Source organism: Rhineura floridana, chromosome 1 (assembly GCF_030035675.1).
Source record: "Rhineura floridana isolate rRhiFlo1 chromosome 1, rRhiFlo1.hap2, whole genome shotgun sequence".
Lineage (NCBI taxonomy): Eukaryota > Metazoa > Chordata > Lepidosauria > Squamata > Rhineuridae > Rhineura > Rhineura floridana.
This window is the reverse complement of record NC_084480.1, coordinates 140,370,081-140,397,816: the sequence shown is the minus strand read 5'-3', so window position 1 is coordinate 140,397,816 and position 27,736 is coordinate 140,370,081.

Below are 27,736 nucleotides of genomic sequence, written 5' to 3'. Positions count from 1 at the left end.
AACCTTTTCACCCACAGACCACTTGAAAATTGCTGAGGGTCATGGTAGACCATGTGATGATCCTCCTGCCTGTTGCACCAATTGCAGTGTGCTGTGCTAGATGCTGTATGATTTTTATTTGTATTGTTGCTTCTTTTATTTCTTACATTGCATTTTATTGCAGTACAATTTGCATCCTGTAGAATAAATTACAATAGAAGCTTGCACTGTATGTTTCTGAGCTCAATTCAAGATGCTGGTTTTAACCTATAAAGCCTTACACGGGTTGGGACCACAATACCTGATGGAACGCCTCTCCTGACATGAACCCACCTGTACACTATGCTCAACATCAAAGGCCCTCCTCCGGGTGCCTAAACCAAGGGAAGCTGGCAACAAGGGAGAGGGTCTTCTCAGTGGTGGCCCCCAAATTATGGAATGATCTCTTTGATGAGGTGTGCCTGGTGCCAACTCTGTTATCTTTTCAGCGCCAGGTCAAGACTTTTCTCTTCTCCCAGGCATTCTAGCATGTGTTTTTAAATTGCTTTTTAAAAATGTGTTTTTAAATTTGTATATTTGTTTTTAATGTTTTTAATTGTTGTAACCCACCGAGAGAACTTCGGCTATGGGGCGGTATACAAATGCAATAAATAAATAAATAAATAAAAGAAGCAATAAAAATACAATTAAAAATCAAAATGAAAATTTATTGCAAACATGCTGTGGATTACTGAGTGAAGTTCATGGACCATTGGTAGTCCATGGATCAGTTTGGGAACCTCTGGTCAATGTCATGGAGACTCCTGGATACCCACTTCCACTGGCCCTGCATGAAAGGAAGGCAGTGATAGTCACATAGCTCCTAGGTGTGGATCACAGAACCATAGGGCTGGCCAGGAAGAAAAATGATCAGCCAAAATGAGAAGCAATACCGCCAAACATCTGGGAGATGAAAATGTTGAAGTGAAAAATGTGCTCTATGCTGTTACCCAGTAAGATAGAATAGAAAATGCAGAGCATAGAGAAGAAAGAAGTGTTGTACCTCATTATCTTTTGCCCAGGGAGCATGCCAGGTCATAAGCAAGCTGTCTGACACTGATGACTGGGTAGAATCTTAGAAGTTGCATTCCAGATGACAGGTCATTGGATAAACCTGTGTCTGTTCACAGTTCTCCAAAATGCTTTTGAAGATTTTCTTGTCATTTTAGTGGACTCAAACATAATATAGAGAACCCTTTTAGTAGTTGCAAAAATGGCAGTGTGCTTGATACAGGAGAAAATAGCAAGAAAATGATTACCAAAAAGAGAGGAGGAAAGTGTGTCCTTAGGTAACAAGAAGACAGAGCACGCATAGAGGAACAGGAAAAGTTAGAAAATGTATGCATGCAACATATGTAAAGTGCACAAAAATGTATAATAGAATTATATTAGCATTAAGCAGGTTTGAGGAGCACATGGTCCTCATCCTAATTTCATGTGGGTGGCAAAGAGAAGAATATGGGGGGAAGGGATGGCAAAAAGAGTGTGTGTGTGTGTGAGTGAGTGAGTGAGTGAGAAAGAGGTGGTGGTGGTAGAAAGAGGGAAAGGAGTAGCTGTGTCCACCTTTGACTATGATGACCTGTGTCGGGAGAGGGACGGAGAGGGACGGGGGGAGTGTAACTCTGTTGATTCTCCTTGATCTCTCAGCGGCTTTTGATACCATCGACCATGGTATCCTTCTGGAGAGGCTCGTGGAGTTGGGAGTTGGAGGTACAGCTTGGCAGTGGTTCCACTCCTACTTGGCGGGTCGTCTCCAGAAGGTAGTGCTTGGGGAACATTGCTCAACACTGTGGGCTCTCCAATGTGGAGTCCCGCAGGGGTCAGTTCTGTCTCCCATGCTCTTTAACATCTATATGAAGCCGCTGGGTGCGGTCATCAGGAGTTTTGGAGTGCACTGCCATCAGTATGCTGATGACACGCAGCTCTACTTCTCCTTTTCATCCTCTTCAGGTGAGGCTGTCAATGTGCTGAACCGTTGCCTGGCTGCGATAATGGACTGGATGAGAGCTAACAAACTGAGGCTCAATCCAGACAAGACTGAGATGCTCTTGGTGGGAGGTTTCTCTGATCAGATGGTGGATATCCACCCTGTTCTGGACGGGGTTACACTCCCCCTGAAGGAGCGGGTTCGTAGCCTGGGAGTATTTTTAGATCCTTCCCTGTCACTCGAGGCTCAAGTAGCCTCAGTGGCACGGAATGCGTTCTACCAACTTCGGTTGGTAGCCCAGCTATGTCCCTATCTGGACAGGGAAGACCTCACCTCAGTTGTCCATGCTCTGGTAACCTCTCAATTGGATTACTGCAATGCGCTGTACGTAGGGCTGCCTTTAAAGACGGTTCGGAAGCTACAGCTTGTGTAGAATGCGGCAGCCAGACTGATAACGAGGACCAGGCGGTCTGAACATATAACACCTGTTCTGGCCCGCCTGCACTGGCTACCTATATGCTTCCGGGCCAGATTTAAAGTGCTGGTCATAACCTATAAAGCCTTATACGGCGTGGGACCACAATACCTGCTGGAACGCCTCTCCCGATATGAACCTGCCCATACACTACGTTCAACATCAAAGGCCCTCCTCCGAGTTCCGACTCATAGGGAAGCTCGGAGGATGGTAACAAGAACTAGGGCCTTTTCAGTGGTGGCCCCCGAACTGTGGAATAGTCTCCCCAATGAGGTGCGCTTGGCGCCGACGTTATCTTTTCGGCGCCAAGTCAAAACCTTCCTCTTTGCTCAGGCATTTTAGTCTTTTAAATATGTTTTAATTGATTTAAGATTTTTGGATTGATTGTAAATTTGATTTTAGATTTGTTATATACATGTTCCTTTGCACTGAATTTATAGGATTTTATTCTGTATATTTATATTTCTCTGTTGTACACCGCCCAGAGAGCTATGCTAGTCGGGCGGTATAGAAATTCAACAAATAAATAAATAAATAAATACTGCCCCCAACAGATTACCCTCTAGGGAATGTGGCCCTTTTACAAGAAAATGGTTGCCCACAACTGGTGTACACTGAAGCATGTAAATTAATGCAAGAATACAGACACATATATTGTCAAGTGTATGATTGCTAGCTAGGATCGAGGATCATGAATAAGATACTTCCCTATATGGCTACAGCATTCCACCATGGGGAATGACAGAGGCCTACCTCTCTCCCTCTTCCCTGCCCCAGTGCACATGCAGGTAGTATAATGGGGCACTCTAGCCTCCTTGTGCTCCTTGACCAAATGGAAGAAACATAGCTGAGCAGATGGGAGGTGCACAGGGGTCTCACATTTCCTGTTAAGGACTCACTGTGCTGTTTGCATAGGTTGCAATGGGAGAAAAAGGCTGTCATTGAGCCCTATGCAGATCTCTCTGGGTATGTCAGCTCAGACTCCATTTAGGTAAGCAGCTATTTCTTATGTATGAGTTTATTATTTTATATTCTGCCTTTTGGATACCACACCCACAATATGCTATTTTTGCAAGTAATTTAAAAAATCCTGCATGTACACTTTTATTATAATCGTAACTGATCATATTGCTTACAGTAAACAATTGCCTACCAAGATCCTGCTCTGATTTTTTGTTTTGTTTTACATCTCCTGACTGGCACACACAGAGAAAGGGAGCTTTGCTGCTGCTGCAAGCTATAAACCAGGAAAAGACAACAGTTTTCTGGCCTTGCAATGGGTTCTAGCTATTGCCTGGAGGTCAACAAATCCCTTGTCAATCACAACCCTCACTTCACTTATTGGCTACAAACCTGAAAACGTGGGGTTAGAGCAGCCAGTTACAAGCTAGTTTACCAGAAATTGCAGGGGTGGTGGTGGCTGACATTTTGGTGTATATCTCTTGAACCAGACCACCAAGAAATTTATTTTTTTTTAAATGAAAGCTGAGAGTCCGGAGATTAGGATGACTTACCTGGCAGAGAGGATCCAGAGAGGATCCCAAAAATCCAGAGTCTCCAGGCAAAAACCAGAGACCTGGCAACTCTACCCACAAGGCTTCTCTCAATACACATAATGTGCAGTATGCAGGATTATGCAATGCTGTTCCAGACTCACAGAAAATGTTGTGTTTCATAAGAAAAATAATTGGATATATTGCTGAAAATCTGAGGAACATTGTATAAGAAATGGGCTATAAGTAGTTGACAATTTTGTCAGTCAATGGACTTCACTTAGTAGGTATTGCAATGAATACTGTGAAGAAATCAAGTAGAACAATGATGTTTTAGGAACTTAATCAGGGCTGGCAACCAGCCTGCAGTGGGCCCTTGGGCACCAGCCTGCAGGGGCCCTTGGTAGTGATGGCAGCAGCACTGCTGCTGTCGGGGACTTAAATAGGCCTGGCCATGTCAGTGGATTAGCATGCTGTGAGTGCATGCCTGACATTAATCAAAATAGCAAGGGGGGTGTTAACGCTCCTGGCTCCATCTTGGGTGATGGCAGGCATGCACGTGTAGCCCACTGACGCAGTGCCATGGTGCTGCAGGAAGTTGTGCAGCCAGCCCATGTCAGTGGCGGGGGGTGTGTGCCTGTGAAGGTGGCTGCTGCTCCATGATCTGGGCCAGCATCAGGATGCTAGGTGCAACTCCACAACCTGATGCTAGTGCAGATCATGAAGCAGGATCTACACCTGCCCAGCCCTGGCAGCAGGGGCCCCTCTTAGTGCCAGGGGCCCTCGGCCAGTGCCCAACCTAGCTGCTCGCTGGTGATGGGCCTGGTAACTTTATTATTATTTGTATTTATTTAATGGGATTTTAAAATATCTATTAAGAAAACAAAACAAAAAACTAGCAAGCAATTCATTGTCACTGAGTGGCTTGAAAGGGGTGTGTGTGTGTGTGTGTGAGAGAGAGAGAGAGAGAGAGAGAGAATGTTATATTCTTAAATCATGACTCTTCAGGTCAGTTTCTACCAGTCTTCCCCAAAGGGTGCCCTCCAGATCTTTTGGACTACAATTCACATAATCTCTGACCACCAATCAACTAGGGCCGATGAGAGTTGTAGGCCAAAACATCTAGAAGGCAATGGGTTGGAGATGGCTGGTTTACACAGGAATCAAAATCAATTGGTAATGCTTTTCTAGGATTGTTTCTGTGATATTTCCACTTCACATTGAATGTGTGTGTGTGGGGGGCAGTGGCACTGGTAGTTACACAATTGAATGCCCCCCCCCATGGAAAATAGTCCTGGTACATACACTAGGAGTAGCCAATGTGGTGCTCTGCAGGTGTTGTTTTGACAACAACTCCCATCATCCTTGACCATTGGCCATGTTGGCTGGGGCTGTGGGGAACTGGAGTTCATCAGCATGTAGTGGGGACCACACTGGGTGACCCTGCTATGCAGAGAAACATTGAGTGCCAGGGAGAAACTTAGGATGAAACCTACTTGTTGACATGATGCCTCTAAACACTCAGCATAGGCTTTTCTGCAGCCTGAAGTATAGTCCAGGAAAATCCTGATTCCCTGATGCTGAATGCATCAATTGGCTTTGAGTCAAAAGTAGGGTGGACAGATACAAAAGAGGGCAGGGCCTCCTACACTTTTAATAATTGTATATTAATTTCCACAAGTATAGCTTGGCTTGTTGTCTTTTCTCTCTGGCCACCACAAGGCCCCTCCACTTATTGTGCATTCATGATGATTTGTGCTCATGATGGTATCAGAATTCCAGTCAGTTTGCATTTAAAACTGAACTTACCTAATTCACACTTTCTGAAACAATACACAAACCGAAACACAGCCATCCTTTGAAATGTGCACTTCTCTGAATGTTGCAGTGCAGTTCTCTAGCCAAGTAATGTGTACAAAAATGTATATACTTGTGAAAATAACATGGAAATCTGCATTATGAGGGAAATTGTTTTGCAAAAATGTGTATATTAAGAGAAATTCACACTACTGATGAATTTTCATGAGGACTTTTTTTTAAAAAAAATTGCAAACTGGCAGGGGCGTAGTAGTCTAGCGTCTCAGAGGGTCTTAGACCCCTTAGGTTTTTGGGAGCAGGGTTCCAGCAGCGTTGCGTCCCAGGTGCAAGGGGAGTTAGATCAGGGAGAGGAGTCAGATGAGGTCCCTGGGGGCATTGAAGGAGGGGGGCTCTGTCAGCCCGCAGACTTCCTCAGCCAGTACCCCCATTGCGGCAGGTCCCGCCCCACCTGTGAGCTCCCTGCCTGAACTCTTAGGAAGCAACCCTTTGCGTGCGCCCACCCATGCAGGAATCCCTGCCCGGCACTTCAAATGCTTCCCTGCCAACCAGCTTCCTGCTCCCTGAGGTCACATGATCACCTAGCAAAGCCCCGCTGTCAGATGGGCCATCGGAGGCTCACCTCCCCTTGCCCCGCATGAGAAGAGAGACTTTCAGAGGGTGGAACTTTGTAAGAGCCTTTACATGCAAAGACCTTTCCTACTTAAGCAGGTGCCCACCCAGGCTCTAGTGCTGAGTCAACTCTCCCCACACCCTGCAGAGATTGTTTAGGTAGGCTAGTTAGGGAAAGTAGTGAGTCAGAGTAGACAGGTTTATGAAGCGAACTGCTTCAGATGTAACCATCACACTAATAAAACGAGAATTAGACCAAACCTCGCCCCTGTCTCGTGTCTCAGACTCTGGGCAGGACAAGCAGGGTTCCTATGTCTCCAGCATCCTACGAGTCAAATCAGCATGAAAGTGGAGTGTTAGCCACTGAGAAGAGTCTTCTAACATGCTCACTTGTCCTTTCCTGCTGATTGGAACCTATCAGAGTGAAAGGTGGTGAGTAAGCCACAGAGAAGACTCTTTTCTCCCCTTTCATGCTTATTGGCTCCTAGGGATGTCTGTTGTGGTGGTAGAGGCATTAACAAGGATCTCATTCTCAATCCCACAGCAAAAAAGGGGGTGTGGCTGTGACTATCACGAAGGGACCCTGCACTTCTGAATTTGCTACTGCAAACTGGTGAAGAAATGTGGAAAACTGAACTTAAGACTGGAAAAATGAGAAACTGAGAAACCAAAATGGACAAATTTACCCATCCCTAGTTGGATGCAATTCCACCTTTAATACTGTTTGCACTTGCAAAAGTTTTGGGCTTGACATACTGCTTCATTTCCAGTCAGTGCATGTCTTGTAGCTTCCTCCTGAAATCCTGTGACTTTTTCTGCAACAAAGGCTCTGTTGGTTTCTTGTCCCTCTTCTGGTGTACTGCAGCAGTCCTGGTAGCACAATAAGTATTTATTTATTTAATTGAAAGCATTTATATACCGCTTAATCATTAGTGTTTCTTCATGGAAAACACTAATGATTAAGTGGTGTACATAAAAATAAACTACACAGTGAATAAAACATTAAAACATCATCATAAACCCAAACAATCAGGGAAGGAGGTGCTGGAAGTCGCCCACCATTACATTTAAAAATAACAACTTACTTCACAAGAGTCCCAGTAACATTGGGGAAGCACTGCAGAACAACTAATAAAGCAGAATAATATGTGGGCAGTCCAGCATCTATGCACCACCACTAATGCACTATTATTGCATCAATGACATGTTGCAGAATACACCTGCAAAAACCCACACCTGTCTGGAGGGTCTCCAAGTTGAAGAAGCAATGACAACATATAACCCTGTTTTTCTTTCAGTGGACACAGGGCACATGGAGTTGAATATATATATATATATATATATATATATATATATATATATCAGGTTCTCTTTTTATCTAGTGTCTGCCTTAGCAGATGTGAGGCCTCCCAGGCTTATCTGCACATATAAATGTTTAACAAGACTTAATGATATGGAGTGAAATGTACTGGAATGCACATGAGTGAAGTCTAGTCTCTACTTTTGCATCTCGGGAATGTTGACAAGCATTTAGAAACAAACTGGGCTTTTTCTCAGAGGCTGCCAGAAAGAGGTGAGGCTGCTATGATCTAACAGTTTCTTTCTAAAGAGGGAACCAGTGTAATGGATTCCTACGGGGGCAACTGCAGATTTGCAAGAATCAAAAGCTGTGTCACTCCCAGATCCCACTGGGAATGGCAATAGCCAGAATTGCCACCCAGCAGGTCAGTCAAACTTTTAACACGACAGCATTTTTGTCTCCACAGTTAAAAATCAGCTGGTACTACAAAGAAGAATCTGATGTTTAAATTACACCTGCCCTCGGGCAAGTAGCAGAACTGGAGCAGACAGCGTTGAGTTGTCGGCTTGCTGCTAGCGCTTCTCACTGTGACAAATCTGCACACACACACAATGTCCAGATGCTTGTTGCTGAATCTATTATCATTCCATGAAAGGGATGCATTTGCAGGTCACATGTTAGAAATAGGTGCAAATAACACCCACTGAAACCAATTTGGCTCACAGGCACGGCCCTGTGTTTCCACACACTTTTCAGCTGAAGAACACGGAAACAGTTCCCCTGGGAAACAGATTGGAATTGCTTGGAAGTGGTTCTTGGATGGGATACCTACATAGCATTGTAAGGGAAAATATGGAAAATAAAAGCAACCCAAGAGATCATATTTATATGCAACTTTTAAAAATCATTTTCTGGCAACACTTCTAAAGGAATGGAGAAAATAATCACATTCCCCATGAAAATCTCAAATGTTTTAAAATAACACACAAACGAAAACTACAAATAGGTTAAAAACAATAGCAACTATATAGCAGAAAAAGGATTAATCACCCAAAGCATATCAGAGCTAGATATTTTAATCTACTACCAGGAAACTGTAAAGAGAGAGCACTACCCAAAAAGCTTATGAGAATCGTGTTGGTCCATAGGAAAAAACTCCAAAATCTGCCATTGGGCAATATCTTCATTTGGTCCAGGCTGTCACTATTTTCAAGTGGCATTCAATCACATACCTCCAAATTTAGGTTACACAGTTGAAGCTGATCCCTGCCCCCAAACGGAACTTTTTGTGATAAGGAAAGTGAAAGAAATGCCCTGGAAAGTGTGGAATGACATTTGCTTCACACAATATCATCTAATCTCCCCACAAGCAAATCAGAAGGATTATTCAATAAATAGCCAGTGTCATCTAACCTCCCTGCAAACAAATGAGGACGAATTCTCAATGAACAGGTCATCTGAAAATGACTGTTGTGAGCAAGCTTTTGAACTCTCCAGAAGTCTTCCTCAAGTAAGATATTACCCAAAACAGGTTGCGTGTGTATGTGTGATTTTTTTTTGAAAGCACAAACTTAGGCTGGATATTATAGCCATGGACAAAAGTGCTCATTGGAGACCGCAGACTGAATTAGCCTCTGCTAGGTGCTGCAGGTTACACCCAGAACTCTGTGGGTAGAAACATACTTGCGGTTTTGCTAGCTTCAGTGTGCCTCGACCTCCATTTTCTGAATGTGGGCACACGCAACTCTAGGCAAAGTCTGCCCCTTTTACTCCAAAACCTTGAAAGTTTCTCGACCATGATTTGCCTTGAAGCCAGCTTCACACAGTCTTCAAAACTGATTGGCCATCAGGCAGACACAGTGGTTGGCCCAATGTTTTTCTGTGGGAGGTCCTATTCAGCAGTGGGGAACAGAGATGTGTCCAGCCATGAGCAAATAAGTCTGAAACCACAGCCAGACAAAACGGTCTCCTGCTTTTAAAACAACTAGTGTGCACGTAGCCTGGGACAAAGAGCTTTGAGAAACATAAACAGCTGAGCTTTATAAGGTTTTTTTTAAAAACAAAGTGGAGGATCAGTTTCCACCCAGGATGGAATCTGAAACAAGACTTTATTAGCTGATCTGATTTTTCAGGGAGGTTCATTTGGAAAGAGATGATTTACAATCTATGTTCTTGTAACAGGTCAGCAAAACGGTTCAGCGTTAGGCCCTTTCTTAGAGGAAATGCATGCTAAAGAAGCAGATTTGCTTCTTTCAAAAAAGAGGAAAAGAAAAAGAAAATCCTCTCTGTGAAGTAATGGCTTTGTTCCTGATGTTGTAGGTATGACAAACTATAATTAACATGTGTGAGAAATTAGAGTGGATTTGGAGAACAATGGCTTGTGTTTTACTGTTGTACAGTCTCAGCATTATTAAAAATAAGCGCTTAAGTGTTATTTGCTCTCCTCTTGGCTGCCAAGGTTGTTTGTTTTAGAAGAAGCGGAGGGGGGAGTTGTTTGCCTGCTGCAAAAGAAAACCCAGATTGGAGGGAACTGCTATGTAAATAGGTAAGATGCTGGTCAGTGTGTGACTGTGAATAGAATCCCCATCTGAGCGGCTTTAGCAGCATTTGAAGAGATAGGTTGCTTTGGGCCCTTCACATCAGAGGGGGGAAGTTACCACACTCATGTTCGGTATTATAAAAATACCAGAGAGTAATAGGAACTAATTTGGTTGGTCCTATTTCTTAGCAGAGTTGTAAAAATACAAGCAGCAGAATGAAAATGTAAACCAGGCCCACCTTTCTCTATATAAATAACAACAGACACAACCTTCTTAGGTAAAAGATAAAACATTTACTCAAGAATTCTTCATATGTTCAGAAACACAGGCTCTAGCTTAGATGAAAGAAAATAGGAGTCTCAGTTCATTTTAGTGGTTTAGTATTGATGCTCTCAGAGAGAGCATCTGTGCCATGCGGCCTCTCTCAATGGTGGATAGATCAGCAATGGAGAATATTCAAAAATCCCCCAGGCCAAAGGAGGAGGAAGTCAGGTAAGTAACCCCACCCATTAGGAAGTTACATCATGGTAAAACAGGTACATGGGATATTCCCCAAATATCCCTTAAAGGGAACATGCAACATTTGCCTATTCCAACACTCCTCCTCAAATTTGCATGCATTAATCTGACAAGCCCATTTTGACACGAAGTCTCTGGAAACAGTCTCTTGGTAATGGCTTTGTCAAGATGTCAGCTGTCATCTCTGCAGTTGGACAGTAGTTCATCTTGATTAATCCTTTCTCTGTCAACTCACGTACAATATGGTATTTTATACCTATATGTTTAGTCCGTGGAGTGATTCCCTCAGTCTGAGAAAGTCTAATACAACTTTGGTTGTCTTCCATCACCTGGATAGGTCTCTGCACCCTTATTCCAAGGTCCTTTAGTAGTCTGTTGAGCCAAATGGCTTCTTTGCAGGCTTCTGCAGCAGCTATATACTCAGATTCTGTGGAAGAAAATGCTATTATGTCTTGCTTGTGACTAGCTCAGGAGATAGGTCCATCTCCATACATAAACAGAAAGCCACTAGTTGACTTGGAGTCTGAGCTATCTCCCGCCCAGTCTGCATCAGTGTAACACACAAGCTTTGAATCGCTATTAGCTGGCAATCTCAGCTTAAAGTCCATAGTCCCTTTCAAGTATCTAGCCACCCTTTTGACAGCAATCCAATCCTTTTGTGTGGGTGTGCTAGTTTTCCTACATAGGATCCCTAAGGCACTTGCTATGTCAGGTCTGGTGTTTGTGGTCAAGTACAAAAGTTTTCCTATTGCTGTTTTGTACTTGTTATTATTTGGTAAAGGTTCACCTACATCACTGTCTTTAAGAAAATCTGTTGCCATAGGCGTTGCTACAGGATAGGCATCCTTGAGTTCTAGAGTCTCTAAAAGATCAACAATCTTTTGTTTTTGGTTGAGTAGGTAGGAGCCATCTGCTTCCCTTTCAATCTGGATGCCTAGGTAGTATGTTGCAGTGCCTAGCTCTTTGATTTCAACTTCTTTCTTCAAATGATGTACTACTTATCTGTAGTCTTGATCTCTTTGAGTCGCCACGATCAAGTCATTGACATAAATCAGAATATATGTCAAATGTCCATCTTTGCTTCTGATGTACAGGCATTGGTCTACCTCACCTTGCTTGAAGCCTAGCTCCTTGAGCATTTTATCCAGTTTCTCGTTCCAGGCCCTTGCAGCTTGCTTGAGTCCATACAGGCCCTTTTTAAGCTTGCATACAAGATGTGCTTGCTTCTGGTTCACGAAACCTGGAGGTTGTTGCATGTACAACTCCTCTGTTATTTCTCCATGCAGAAAGGCAGTCTTGATATTGAGGAGTCTGACGTGCATCTGTTTGGAGGCTGCCACACTTAGTAGCATTCTTATTGTGCTGTGTCCGACAACAGGAGCAAAAGTAGCATCATAGTCCTCTCCATATTTGTCGCTGTAGGATCGCCTTTGGATCGCAATGTCCCAGTCGTCTGTGCCAAAGTTCTAGGCTGGTCTCTTCCTTGTCCACCATGGCTGTGTTTGCTTGTTCAGCTGTAAGACTCAGTTCATAAACACCATCATTTTCATAAGCTAGTGCAAGCAATTCATCATCTTTGGTCACTGTACACTTTCCATCCTGGAAACGTATTGCAAATCCTTTCTTGTCTAAAGCTGAGACACTCAGCATATTGCAATTTAAGTCTGGGACATATAAACATGATCTGCCACATTTACTATGGTTTGATGGGATACCTTGCACCTAAGAGCAATGGATCCAGATCCATTAATGTTCATATATTGAGCATTGGCAGTCTGGATTCTTCCTTCAGTATCACTGTTTATTTCATCAAATAAATCATTATAACAACTGTGGTTTGTACATCCACTGCCTAAAATCCAATTGTTTGATTTTTGCTTATAATTATTAGCAACTAGACTCTTATGAGTTACAAGGAAATTTCTTCCTCTTCTTCCTCACTCAAGCATGTACATTTGCCTCAGGGAAGAGTCCATATTGTTCTTCCCTTGCCTTTGGTAACTTATTTTATTTATTTATTTATTTAATTTCATTTTTAAACCGCCCATAGCTAGTAGCTCTCTGGGCGGTGTACAAAAACGGAGTTAAAATACAATGTTACAATAAAATCCATTTCAAACAACAGGAGAATTTAAAACATTCACATAAACATTAAACATTAAACTTCAGTGGAGCTTCTTTGTTTTCCATCAGTGTTATTGTGAAAGTTGACAAGTCAAAAACCTGGCACAAAGCATTGAGGTTCAGGCTGCCAGCTCTTCCGTCAGCCTCGGTATCGGTGCCTTTAGCAAGGGGTTGCTGTGAGAGGAAATGACGGTCCCCTCTTGTGTTGTGAAAAGCTTCCCTTATGGTATCAGCAGACCAAACTGCTGTTAAAGACACGGGTGCAGTGTAGGCCAGTTTTTCCCCTAGTTAGTTGGTAATCCTTGAAACATATCACAAAGAGGAGGCCACACCGAAGATGCTTACCAAAAACAATGTTAACATGTAAAAGAGGCTGAGGAAGGGAAAAACCACAGAGCAGGCTACTGCTCATAAAGCAAAACTAAAGCCACAAGCACAAGTGCCTGAGGCAGCTCTTGGTAAGGCAAGCCAGGAGGGCCAATATGCCACAATGCAGCTCTTGGTAAGGCAAGCCAGGAGGGCCAATATGCCACAATCCCAAGGGAGCTGCAGGACTCCAAGTGCTCATTACACAGTATCAGCCAGAAGAGGCGGCATCTTTGTACAGGTGGCTGCCACACTAGACCAGGCTTGCACAGCTGGAGTCCTCCGGCTGTTAAGGTAGCTAGCGAGCCACGTATTGTGGCCTTGCACCACAAGCAGGTAGCAAAAACGAGTGACAGCAGTCAATTTACAATTGCGAGAGTTTGAAATACGAATATCCTCAGTTTGAAAAGCCTCACCCCATTCAAGTCAGGCTCAGATCCTTTCAACTTTGGGACCAGCTTGAACTGAGAATCAGTCCTGTCCTTGCTGCTCACTAGCGCTCCCTTCTACTCCTCTTTAATTAGGGGAGGAGATGACTTAGGAAGAACTGGCAGGGGAGGGGGGGCATGCATTGAGTAGTCTAAAAAAAAACCTTGGGAGGGGAAGCCCAAATAACTTTCTCGGCAAGCTGAGGAATGTCTAGCCATCACTAGCAAAGACATGAGGTTTTTCTGCATGGAGAACAGATGCTCTTCCACTGAGCTGTGGCCCTTCTCAATGTCTCCATTGGGTAGATTTCCCTCTCTCCAGATGCTAGTTTGGTCTAATTACTAGAGTGAGTTTCTATAAGCTTAAGTTCATCCTTCTCCCAGGTTGGAGTCTGGGGGCTGTTTCATATAAGAGTGTAGCGTTGTCATCACTTTGTAATATTTTCCTGCCGACTAGGTGAACTGTCTCTACTGAAAACAACAGTTTTGGAGAGATCAGATGATATATAGGTTCTTTGGTGTTTCTTTCATACATGCAAGACAGTCTAGTAGACAACAAAAGTACCATTATCTTTCAGAGCACTAGATAAATGAAATTGACCTCAAAATAGGGTTTTGAACCTGAACGTGTAGGGCTAGTGATGGCCACCAACTTGGATGGCTTTAAAAGTGGATAAGGCTATCGGTGCCTGGTTACTAGCCAAGATGGCTATGCTCTGCCTCCACAGTCAGAGGCAGTATGCTTCTGAATACCAGTTGCTGGAATCCACAGGGTGGGGTGTGCTCTTGTGCTCAGGTCCTGCTTGGGGGCTTCCTACAGGCATACAGATGACCTCTGTGAGAACAGGATGCTGGACTAGACGGACCACTGGCCTGATCCAGCAGGCTCTTTTTATGTTCTTATGTTTTTACAGCATTTCTTCATAGCAAAACATTTCTTAGCCACTATTGAAGTTCTCTCCTTGGTTACCCTGTCCATTCCTTGGAACTGTCTCCCATATTTCCTTTCTCATTTACACGTGTGAGTCAACATCACTCAATGCAATGCACGCTCATATATGAACTGCACCCTCCCTGGGTTGTGTGAAGTTGGATCTCTTTGTTTCTCAACCTTATTCCTTTCCTATCCATCTTAATTTTTAAGTTGCTGGGTGAAGTGTTGTGCATGATGGCTTTCCTAAGCATGCCCTCGCTCAATTTCTCCCTCTCCCTCTCCCATCCTCAGTTTTATTTATTTGAGTGTGTGTGGGCAAGGAAAGCAATCATCTGCCCTGGCAGCAGTAACAAGCTGTTGAAGACCTAGCGGCCCGTCTAATAAAAAATAGATGTAGAAACTTGTCTTGTCCCTGCACTTCATTTTCACTAGGAGTTGCATAGTGTCACTTTCTGATTGTCTGATTCCGACACTTCATCCCCCCTTGTAATACAGATTGTTCTAACACAAAATGTATTGTTAGAAGCTTTGTTGTCATATTTCTGTCAATAGGATTCCCATGAGGCAATACCTGTCCAGAGTCTTGGACTTGATAAAGGAGTATTAATAGCCCAGGATGTTACAGCGATCTGTCTCTGTGGGAACTAATTGCTTCCTGATGCAGGACCAGTCTGGGATGTCCTGAATTGGGGGGAGGGGGGGCGACAAGCAGAGAAGAGAGTAGGGGGCATACTTCCTTCTGCACCTAGAGAGAGCTACTTGTCTTTGGAGATCTGAAGTGGAACAATGAATTCGGTTATCTGTTGGAATGTTAGGCCAGGGATGGGGAACTTGTGGGCCTCTAGACCAGGCATGGGGAACCTCAGGCCTGGGGGCTAAATATGGCCTTCCAGACCTTTTTGTTTGGCTCTTGGAACTCTCCCCAGGCCACACCCCTGGCTGGCCCTGCTTCACAACCTGAGTGCTTTTGCTTAGCTAGAATGGGTCCTTGAACTCTGATCATGCCTCATGATTGCCTGGATGGAGAACAGAGGGGTGTGTGTAGAAATTAGCCTCCTGTACACAGGTAATATTTAGATTCATTGCTCCACCCACGTTTGCCACCGGCATGTGGCCCTTGCAAGGTGACCCAGAAAGAAATGTGGTCCTCTGGCTGAAGAAGATTCACCACCTGTGCTCCAGCTGTTGCTGGAAGGCTGATGGCTAGGGCTGATGGGCGCTAGAGTCCAACATCATCTAGTGGCCCACAGTGTGGACCCCACTGCTGTGTAAGGCTGTGCTTCCACCTATGCTCAACCTCTGTATTTGTAAATAATGTTAAATATTGTTGTTGTTTTTATCTCCCTTCAAGTCGACTACGACTTATGGTGACCCTATGAATCAGTGACCTCCAAGAGCATCTGTCATGAACCACCCTGTTCAGATCTTGTAAGTTCAGGTCTGTGGCTTCCTTTATGGAATCAATCCATCTCTTGTTTGGCCTTTCTCTTTTTCTACTCCCTTCTGTTTTTCCCAGCATTATTATCTTTTCTATAACGTATTGCTGTTTGGAGAGGTGGGACGAACATAACGGTATTCTTTGGAATGTGTCTTAGGAATGCAAATGTCGGGACTGCAAAGTGGTTCCTGTTCCCTGCACTTTTATATTCAGCTATAGGAACATGAGGTGCCTTTTTAACCACAGTGGAAAGAAATATTGTAATATTTGCAGTTTGCCACACCTTCTGATTTTGAATACAAAATGCTGGTTTTGAAATTTGTATTTCAGGTAAACATTTCAAAACTCATTTTAAATGTATTGGCATCTCTGTTTTGATATTTGGCAGGCCAGAGGGTGGGGGTGAGAGTAGTGGCCCCACACTTAGAGTGTTCTCCCCACGATCATCTCCAGCAGTGGAAGTCCAAGCTTCTCAGTGTTCTGCCAGACCCCGAGAGATGATGCAGTTTTTCATGAAGTTTCTTTCACTGTGTAGAAAGAACAGGGATGTACATCTCTCGCCAGGCAACTGAATACTGATTTATGTGTTCTATGAAGGTTCAGCAGTTGGCTTTAATTAAAAATGCACAGAAGCAATAAAGCAGCCAAGCAGGCTGTGACAAGAACTACACCAAAAACAAGGTGCTAGAAACTCTGGAGCTAGAGCTGTAAGCTGCAGACACCCCCTCTTTCCTCCTCTTCCTTTGCCCTCAATGAATACAACCCAGCTGCTTTGTAAGCCAAACTTAGCAGAACAGCAGAATAGAAAAAACAGCCATTGAAAGGTTGTAGAACAGGTATGGGGGAACGTTTAGCCCTCCAGATGTTCATAGAATCATAGAATCATAGAATAGTAGAGTTGGAAGGGGCCTACAAGGCCATCGAGTCCAACCCCCTGCTCAATGCAGGAATCCAAATCAAAGCATTTCCGACAGATGGCTGTCCAGCTGCCTGTTGAATGCCGCCAGTGTTGGAGAGCCCACTACCTTTCTAAGTAATTGATTCCATTGTCGTATGGCTCTAACAGTTAGGAAGTTTTTCCTGATGTCCAGTCAAAATCTGGCTTCCTGCAACTTGAGCCCATTATTCCATGTCCTGCACTATGGGACGATCGAGAAGAGATCCCGGCCCTCCTCTATGTGACAACCTTTCATGTACTTGAAGAGTGCTGCTGAAGTATAACTCCCATCATCCCTGGCACTGGCCATGCTTGCTGGGGCTGATCCCTGTTGCAGAACCTACCTCTTGGCATTGTTCTCTGCTGCTGTTCCTCCTCTATAACCACATTTTATAGCTGTGGCATGTACAGGCCAGTAAACTGGACACTCTGGGTGGGTGGGTAAGTCCTTTTGAATATGAAGGAATTGTGTAGGACAGCACTGGTCACTTTTTATGGCGGAGGAGGGAAACCTGTGGCCCTCAGATGCTGTTTGAGTACAACTCACATCATCCCTAACGACTGGCCACGATGGCTGGGGCTGATGGGAGTTGGTGTCCAGCAATATCTGGAGGGCTGGAGTTTTCCCACCTCGTCTTATCATGATGGAAAGAAAAGCAAACTCTTAGTAAGATGAGGACAGTGCCAGCAGCTATTCATGCTTCAGTGCAGTGTGAGAGTTAGGGCAGGTACTCCCACTGTAGCTTGCTTTGACAGGCAGAATTAGGGGCACACCAAATATTTGCTAGTTTTGAGTTTCAGGTTAAAATGAGATATTTGTATGGGAAAAAATTCCCCCGCTCCATAATAATTTAGAATGGGCATACAGGTCCTCCAATGTGCAGGACAAATCAGACTAGCAGAGATCCTAATTTGATCCACAAATCCGTTTCCCCCCAAGCCACACTCACCTGTCCACAGACCTCATGTCATATGTGAGGTCAGGTGTGGGGCATATAAAGACACAGCTGCAAACGAACAATCAGGAGCCTTAAAGTGTGCTGATTATTTCTCTGCAAGTGGGGCTTGCATCTGGCACCTTTTAAAGTTGGCCCGAGTGGAGCTGATCCCTGCCAAAAGTGGGGTTTGAAGTTGGCACCAATCAGCTGATTGGCACTGACTGTGACTGCAAACCCTGCTGGGATTGGCTGTACTTGGGCATTGCCTGACTGCCACCAATCCTAGCCACTGAACCTGCCAGCCATGCATTTGGTGAATGTGAGAATAGCTTTCAATGTAGAGCACCTCCAAGTGATGGGCAGGTGGGGGTTAGTCCTGGGCCAGTCAGAATCTCCTTTCATACGGAGGGTCTCTCTGTATGGGCATTGATACAGTCATAGGGCTCCCCACCACAATCACCAAATGTTCAGGCTGCTGGCCAGTGTTGCCCGTGGATTCCTTGGTGGTGGGGCTCCCTGCACATGCTCCCCTTTTGTCCTTTTAAGGTATGAGAGGGTGTGTCTGGCACTCCCTCTCCCAGGGATAATCACAACACTGTGTTAAAAATGGAAAGTAAATAAAATCATGGGGGTCGATGCAACCAATTGGATTTGGTTAAATGATGATGGAACTGAAAGATCCGTACATAAATAAGTGAAGATTTTTGTCTTTTTTCTTGCTTGCAGAGGGTTGCAAAAAAAAAAAAAAAAAACCTGCCCGAAGATAGAGGCAAGTTTGGGCACTATCAAAAATATTTGTGTAAGACCATGAGTTGTAGGTTGGCCCTCAGTTCTTACCTCTTTCATGTTAGAAAGAGGCCTTATTCTGAGTCAGACCATTGCTCTGTTAATACTCTTCTGAATTTCAGGAAGGTGTCTTTCCTACCCCTACCGGGAAATGCCGGAAATGGAACTTGGGATCTTGTGCATACAAAGTCTGAGCTCTACCACAGAGCTTCCTCCCTTCCTCAAGGGAAATGTTCTTAATTTTGTAGGCACTTGCATGCATTTTACAAAGAGTAGTTCAATGATCGTTCCTCATTTGTATCTAACTTCACCTTCTGAAGTGTATGGAGATTAACTCTCTGAACACAGAAGCTTTCATATTTCATAGTGTCAGACTTGTTCCTTTCTTGTCTCTTGGTCACAGACCTATTTCAAAAAAACCCTTTGCTTTCTTTGTTTTTTAAAACAAACCCTGAAACTCCACTGCAGAGAAAGTACAACTAGAGGTTGCAGTAGAGCTGAATAGTCTCTTTGAATATCCAGCATGAAACGCTTCTTCTGAATAAGTGTCCACAGAGGTAGCTGGATATCTGTAATGCTCATTTTCACTTTGGAAGATTCAGTTTGGGCTATTTAACCCCCTGTGATAATCATCAGAGTCTCTCTCTCTCCCCTGCCCAGCAGTTATTCTCTCTTTTTAAAGCCTAGTTCCCACCTGTAATAGTGCAAATACTTTACTTTCTCACAGGTATATAAAGAAGATAAGTGTATTGCAGATCTTTAGATAATCCTAGACTGCAATTGGGAGCTGCATTATAGAGGTTGATGGTGCTATTCCACCTGAGAGTAGAGGGGTTTGGGGTTTTTTTTGCTGAAGGTTAACCAAAAAAGAGGTTAGGATGCAATCTGTACTTGCATACTGACTGTGGACTGCATGGTGCAGTTGGACTCCAACTCCCATGAGCCCCAGACAGCATGGCCAATGTCCAAGGATGATGGGAACTTGTAGTCCAACATCTGGGGGGGCCACAAATACACCATCCTTTCTGTAGGAAATCTCATTTCATATTTATATGCAGTTTTTTGCCCCCCCCTCCTCTGAGTAGCTCTCATATATAATAAAACAGTAACCATAAAATACATTTAAAACAAAATATCTAGCTTACAGAAAGCAAGGGTATTGTAAACAAAACTCTGGGACGGACAGAAACAAAAACACACCTTCAGAACAAACAAGTTTTACCCAGTTAATTTATTGAACAGATCTCACAATAAGACTTAAACATCCATTAACAAACAAAAATGAGATACTGGATCAAATAACTCTATTGACAGGTAGGGAAATGTGGTTACATTTATTTTGATAAGATTTTAGTTTGTGCCTTCATTGTTCGTAACAGGAATTTGGCTACAATTTCCATTACTCTTATTTGTATCAGAAAGGAGATGAAAAATATAATCTCCCAGAATGCAAACTGGTTGCTGGATGAATTAACTCTTTCTGGAGATCTCAAAGTTATAAAACAACAAGACATGGCTTTCTCTTTCTTCTGAGCCACAGGAACATAACCTGAGCCTATCAGAGATGGGCATACCCCCTCAAAACAGTTTCTAAAGGCACTGGCAGGGAGGAAAGGAAGGGTGTTCCAGAACACCAAGAAGGCCCTGCTCTATGCACTTGCCAAGCACACTTTGGATTATGTCTGGGCATGGAGCAGAGTCTCTCCAGAAGATAGTAACAGCCAGGTAGAATTATATGGGAGCAGGTGGGTCTGCAGATGTTCCAGACTCAAACCATACAAGGTTATAAAAACAAACTCAGCACTTTGAACTGGGCTCAGAAGCACATAGAGATCCAATGCAGATTAAACAGCAGAAGGGTCCATGCTCCAGGTATTGCTCCCCTGGCAGTAGCCTGCCAGCAGCATTATAAACCAGCTGTACTTTCCAAACAGTTTTTGAAATGCAACAACCACACTGAGAATGTATTGCAGTACTCCACTGTATGTGTGATGGCGGCCAGATCTGTCTTCTCCAGAAAGGAGAAACTTCTTTGAAGCTGTGTGAATGCACTCCTGGTCACAGGAGCAGGGCTTGTTCCGGAAGTACTCCCTGGCTGCGAGCCTGCATACTTCTGTTTTGTTCCTATGAAATGAAACAACTATATAGTTCAATCTCTATTACAGTAAAATTAGCCAAATGGAACCTTGCAATAAGCCAGACCATCATCCCATCACATAATCTAGCAAAAATAAAATAAGCGCAGTCTTCTGTGGTAAGATAGATAAAACAGATTACTCACGACCTTCTCAGGTGTTTTGCAGGACACAGACTCGGCTGGGAGAAAGACAGAGAATGGATAGTAAGTTGAGTCCATGGTTTTAATGTTCTGGCCTAGCAGCATCGTGACTACTTTCTCCTGTGATTAATTGAGGATATGCAAAAACAACAACCAACAAAGGAGGAGGAAGGAAGGGAGAAGAAAACAAACAGGAAACTACATCACAGCAAAAAAAACACACATACAGCTGTCCTGAATCTAGCTAGAGGTGGCATCTCCCTGCAACTGTATTAAAGCATGCACAGTCTTTCCCCTATTGGTAGAATGCAAGTTGCTTATTCCCAATAGTTTCTGCGTAGAATTCCAGTATGGAATGCTAAAATGGTGAATGGGGCGCAATGGTGCAGTCATCTGGGGTCACAGGGGGTCATAGACCTCTTCCTTTTTTGGATGGAGCAGGGTCCCAGCCATGTCCCTATGTATGAGACAATCAGCATGAAAGGAGAATATGTTAGCCACTGAGAAGAGTCTTTGCCGTTTTGTGCCTATTGGAGCCAGAAAGGAGGTGAGTCAGCCACTGAGAAGATCCATTTCAATCGGGCTTCAGGCCTGGACATGGGGCTGAAACAGCCTTGGTCGCCTTGGTAGATGATAGGAGGGCGTGGGATAGGGGCGAATGCACCTTCCTTGTCCTCCTTGATCTCTCAGCGGCTTTCGATACCATTGACCACATTATCCTCCTGGACCACCTGAAGAGGTTAGGCATGGGGGGCACTGTATTGCAGTGGTTCCATTCCTTCCTGTCTGGTAGGTACCAAAGAGTGGCATTGGATGATGAGGTTTCGGATCCTTGGCCTCTCACTTGTGGGGTGCCACAGGGTTCCATCCTCTCCCCGATGCTGTTCAACATCTATATAAAGCCACTTGGGGCAATCATCAGGAGATTTGGGCTGCAATGTCATCAGTATGCGGATGACACGCAGCTCTATCTCTCATTTAAATCTTCACCGAGGTTGGCTGTAGAAACCCTGTCCAAGTGCCTGGAGTCGGTGAGTGGCTGGATGGGAAGGAATAAGCTGAAGCTGAACCCTGACAAAACCGAGGTACTGTTTGTGGGAGACAAGGGAAGGCTGGGGGATGTGGACCTGGTGCTCAATGGGGTACGTTTGCCCCTGAAAGACCAGGTCCGCAGCCTGGGGGTCATTCTTGACTCCCAGCTGACCATGGAGGCTCAAGTCTCGGCTGTGAGCCGGGCGGCGCTGTATCAACTCCATCTGATACGGAGGCTGCGCCCCTACCTTCCCAACCATCTGCTCCCACCGGTAGTACATGCCCTGGTCACCTCTCGCCTAGACTACTGTAATGCGCTCTACGTGGGGTTACCCTTGAAAACGGTCCGGAAGCTGCAACTGGTACAGAATGCGGCGGCTCGTCTGATAAAAGGCAGCCGCCAGCAAGATCACATCACTCCAGTGCTGAAGGAGTTGCATTGGTTACCGGTTGTTTACCGGGCCCAATTCAAGGTGTTGGTTTTGACCTTTAAAACCCTATACGGTTTTAGCCCAGTCTATCTGAAGGAGCGCCTCCAGCATCGTCAGGGATGCCGCTGAACAAGATCAGCCTCAGAAGACCTTCTCTTGATCCCACTGGTTAAAACAGCTAGACTGGTGAGGACTAGAGAGAGGGCTTTTTCAATAGTGTCCCCCACCCTGTGGAACTCTCTCCCAAATGATCTCCGCCATGCCCCTTCTATGATAAGCTTCCTCCGGGCCTTGAAGACCTGGCTCTTCAGGCAGGCTTTTGGGGTGGGTTAGGTTTCTTACTGTTATGGTTTTAAATTTTAATGTTTTAATGTATTGTTTTATCTTGTACGTCGCCCAGAGTGGCTGGACAACCAGCCAGATGGGCGACTAATAAATTAAATAAATAAATAAAATAAAATTCTCACACATATTTTCCCTTTTCATGCTGATTGGCTCTTAGGGACATCTGTTGTAGTGGAATGTGGACTTGGAGACAGCACGGAGCACAAAAGAGATGAGGAAAAGTGGGAAAGGGTGGTATGGCTGTGAGGGGGAATGGTATGACTATCATGAAGGGACCCCGCACTTCTGAATTTGCTGCTACACCAGCTTTTCCCAACCTTTGGGTCCCCAGATATTGCTGGACTATAGTTCCCATCATTCCTGACCATTGGCCATGCTGGCTGGGCGGATGGGAGTTGCAGTCCAACAATATCTGGGGACCCAAAGGTTGGGAAAGGCTGCACTACACATGCACGGGGATGGGATTTCATTAGATTTAAAAGGATGGCTTATGTAGTGTCTAAGACAGCCTTTCCCAACCAGTGTGCCTCCAGATGTTGTTGGACCACAACTCCCATCAGCCTCAGCCAGCATTGCCAATGGCTGAGGCTGATGGGAGTTGTGGTCCAACAACATCTGGAGGCACACTGGTTGGGAAAGGCTGGTCTAAGAGTAGGAGCTGTGAATCATAGTGGCACTGGGTCAAACCTTACCTCTCCTATGACTTTGCTAGGGGGCCTTAGATTCTCAGCTTCAGCCACCCATCTGCACTGTGAGGAATGATACTGATTTACTTTACAGGGTTGTTGTAAGGATTACAGCAAGGCTATATGTCATTGCTAATAGCCCAAGATATAAATGCTAATTAATTAAATGCTCAATAGGACATGAGAAAAGTACTGGTTGTAAGAAGATACTCTAATTTATAGAAAGTGACTAGAGGTTATAGGTTACAGATAACGAACAGTCAACTTGTGAGCTGAGCAGATGTCACTTTGGAAAAAATCCTTAGTTTTGCAAATGTATGACATCTGCAGCCTTGGCATATAAATTAAGCTTCTCAAGCCATGGTAAGTCTCACTTCCATTGGCATTGTTGTCCCTAGTCCGGCCATTTGGAAAAGGAAAGCTACACCTAATTAAAGACCAAAAACAAAAGCAACGTCTTGTGTCTTGTCTTCTTCACACCAATCTTTAACTGTTGAAACTAAAGCTTGAGTTCATTTACTGAAATACAGTAATTTGTTCCAACTATATCCAAGCTCCTTGCATTTTGACCACATTTGATCTTCCTGTATTTTAAATGACTTCTAATCCATCTGGTCTTGCCTAAACCCCACACTAATGTTTTTTGTTTGGGAAGCACGTGGGTGGCCTAAATCCAGTGTGGGAGCGGAGCTAAAGCCTCTAGCCCGAAGCCCCTGGTCAGGCGAAAGTTAATCATATCACTCTATCCCATTGGACATGCAATGGACTTTAATTGTGGCCATCTTGCTTTATTAGTTTCAAGGGGAACCAAGTGCAATTAAGTTTACCTCAATTTGGGGCACAAATATGGAATCCTTGTGCTGTAACTAGGGACGAGGGAGATATTCAATATAGCCTGCATGTAAACGTGATTTTTTTTTCTCAAGAAGAAAGAGAGAGAGAAACTAAATTGCAGGACAATTTTGAATTTCAGGAACCATTGGAGAGCGCAATAAAGAAAGATGAAATGCACTGCAACCTCTTGATAATCTGCTTCTTTTGCCCTACTGATGCAGTGCCTGGCTAGACTGTCTCTAGCTTGTCCAAATGAGCCTGCCTTATGCTGAATCAGACAGCTGACTTGCCTAGTGTTCATTTCTTCTGACAACAGTTCTCCATGGTTTGCGGCAGAATTCTTTCCCAGCATTATTACTTTTTAACTAGGCAGGTTGAGAATTGTACCTGAAGCTTGATACATGATCAAGCAGCTGTTCTGCTACCGTACTATGGCCTTGCCCATGAGCATTTGAAGGTTGACCTCTCCCTTTGGGGTGCAATGTGGGAACTCAGTCCAGGCCTCTCATACCCGGATCAAGAGTTGTGGCTCTAGTGGGGAACCTTTCCCCCTCCCAGATGTTGCTGGACTAGAACTCACAGCTGCCCTAGCCAGCATGGCCAGTGGTCAAGGATGATGGGAGCTGTGGATCAGCAACACCTGGAGTGCTGCAGGTTCCCCACCCCTGTCCTAGAGGTATCGTCCTCAGGCCTCCATCCCCATGGTGGAATGCTGAATTAAAATCTATGGAGCCAATTCTAGCCACTACACTCTGTGCTCATTTGCTAGCTTAAAATGGCCTTATGCAGAGTGCTGCACTTTGATGTAGGAAACCCAGCTTCAAATCCCTGCATTGCAAGAGAGCAAGTGAAGAAACCACCAGCCTTTTGTGGACTTTTGGATATATTTCCTATGAAGAAGCAGCTCCAGATGGTGCTGGACTCCAGCTTCCATCATCCCTGTCATGGGGCTGGCAGAATGGGGATGGCGCTGCGAGACGGCAGAGGAGGAGGAGGACTTTGACTGGACTGATGCTCCCCAGGTTGAGCCACCAGGTGTGCAGGATGCTGAAAACTCTCTTGCTCTGGACAGTGACAGGTCCGCCCCTGAAGCTCCCCATGAGGAGGCTCAGCCCAGTCAGGCAGTTGCCACCCCACCTGGAGCACTGCACCTGCCCGCACCCGCTCTGCCCCCTCCCCAGCGCATCGCCCCTCCCTCTGGCAAGGAGGGTCCTACTGAGGCAGAGCGGCTGCCCTTGCCATATGTATGGAGGTGCCTGCACCAGCAAGAGCAGCGCACCCCAATGGCTCCCTTGACACAGAGCACTCAGGTGCGTGCACACTCACAAAAGTGACACTCAGTTAGGAATGGAAAGATCTGTCAATTTCGGTTCTCTCAGTTTCTCACTTTTCTAATGTTAAATGCAGTTTTCCACATTTCTGCAGCAATCTATGAATTTTTTTTAAAAAAATCCTCATGAAAATTCTCCCACCATTTTAGTGCGAATTTAGGCAGTTTTGACAAAGGTACACATTTTTGTAAGCCATTTCTCATCAAATCATGCCTTTTTGCATGTTATTTTCACTCATATAGTCAGTTTTATGCACACTTCCCCCTAATATTTGCATTTTTATAAATATTGTTTAGTTGGCGAACTGCATCCTAAAATTCTAATAAATGCGCATTTCGAAGGATGGCTGTGTTTCGGGTCTCATATTGTTTCAGAAAGTGTGAATTTGATAAATTCTGCTTGAAATGTGAACTGAATTGAAATTCTCACCCATCCCTACACTCAGTTCACACAAGCAGGGTGCCTGCCAAACCTTACTTAAGCCAGGTGAGAGGGCATGTCTAGTTGCTGCGACAATGTCTTAGTGCAGTATAGTCATATCTAGTCTAGTCCAGTAATGATTCTGAATCCTGTGTAACCTGTAGGATGATTCATGAAGCACTCTGAACTGAAATATTTTAATCAACCTATTAAAAAAAAGCACAGCTCCCCATTCGTGACTGACTTCAGAGTGTTTGGACAGGACAATCCCTGACTATTGACCATGCTGGCTGGGGTTGATGGGTATTGTAGTCCAACATCTGGAAGGTCACAGGTTAGCCACCCATGTGTTAACCTATAAGGAGGGGAAAGAAGGCATGCAATTGGGGATTTAATCTAATCAACTGATACTGAGTTTAAATGGCATCCTACCCTGATGATCCAATAATTCAAGCCTTGACAATCTATGTTCCAGTCCACAAAGCTTATCCCGATTCTTTTTTTCTTTTGGAACTAGATTTTATATACTATATATGAGTTTTCCATAGCCAGAAACCTCAACTTCTTTTAAAAAATGATTTGAGGTCTTGATTCTAATGACGGTTATTTTTGATGACACTAAAAATGGCAGCACGTATAGTTACTGAAGGTTGTAACATGAACCATGGCAAACTTCCCAAGGATGTCAAGTACTCCTTTCATCAGGGATAGGGAACCTGGTGCCTTCCAGAGGTTGCTGGACTATGACTCCCATCATCCCTGACCAGTGGGCAGTAGCTAGGGCTGAAGGGAGCTGGATCTGAGGGCTACAGGTTGTCCACCCTTGACTTGGAGCACAGGCTGAAATGATTGGGCAGATGCTGTACGAGGGATGGGATCTCCTTACAGTCCTGAACATGCTATTCTCTGGACCTCAATTGCCAGAGTTTATATTTCTTTAGGGTCTGCTATTGGTCCATAGAATGGGACTGTAAGAAAGAGATGGGGAAACTCTGATTTTTTTTCCTGTGGGGAGTGGGCAATCTATCTCCTCCCCCCCCACCATGTCCTACATGATCTACAGGTTGGCTTGAGCCCTTTCTCCTGTCTTTGTCTTGCTTTTCCTTTACACACAAATTCCTGGTGACCCTCATTGCTGCATGCCTTGCATGAAGTTGTCCAGTTGCCATGCCAACAGCACCTGCTGTTTGAGAGTTAGCTCAAAATTATATATATATATATATAGGAAGATTTTCATGCTTAAATTCTTCTTTACTCAATAGCATTATCCGTGTTCTTTTCTAGTATTCAAGGATGCCAGCGCTCGTTTCAGAAACCTCTATGAGTTTCCAAAAATGAAAGTTTAATATCCAGGACCCAGCTGTGACAAGACTAGCTGAGAGCGTTCAGAATGAATGCTGAATCAGATTTACCTTATTCTTTTAGTTTCTGTCAACTTTATACATTTTACCATTTTTGTAGGGTTGATTATTGTATACATTGTAATCAAAGGTTTACTGGTTTACCCTTGATCCATAGTTCCAAACATCAACCATTCATCTTGAATTGCTTTCCCTGCCAGGATCAAAGACACAATTGGGTTTGCTTTGCACTTGAAAGGAGGCGGCAATTAGGGGGAGGGAGGTCTAATGTTGATTTGGGATTAGCATTGCCTCTTATGTGCTTGTTTCTGCGCCCTTATCACTCATGCTTGGTTTGTACATTTGTACATTTGTACATTTATAAATAA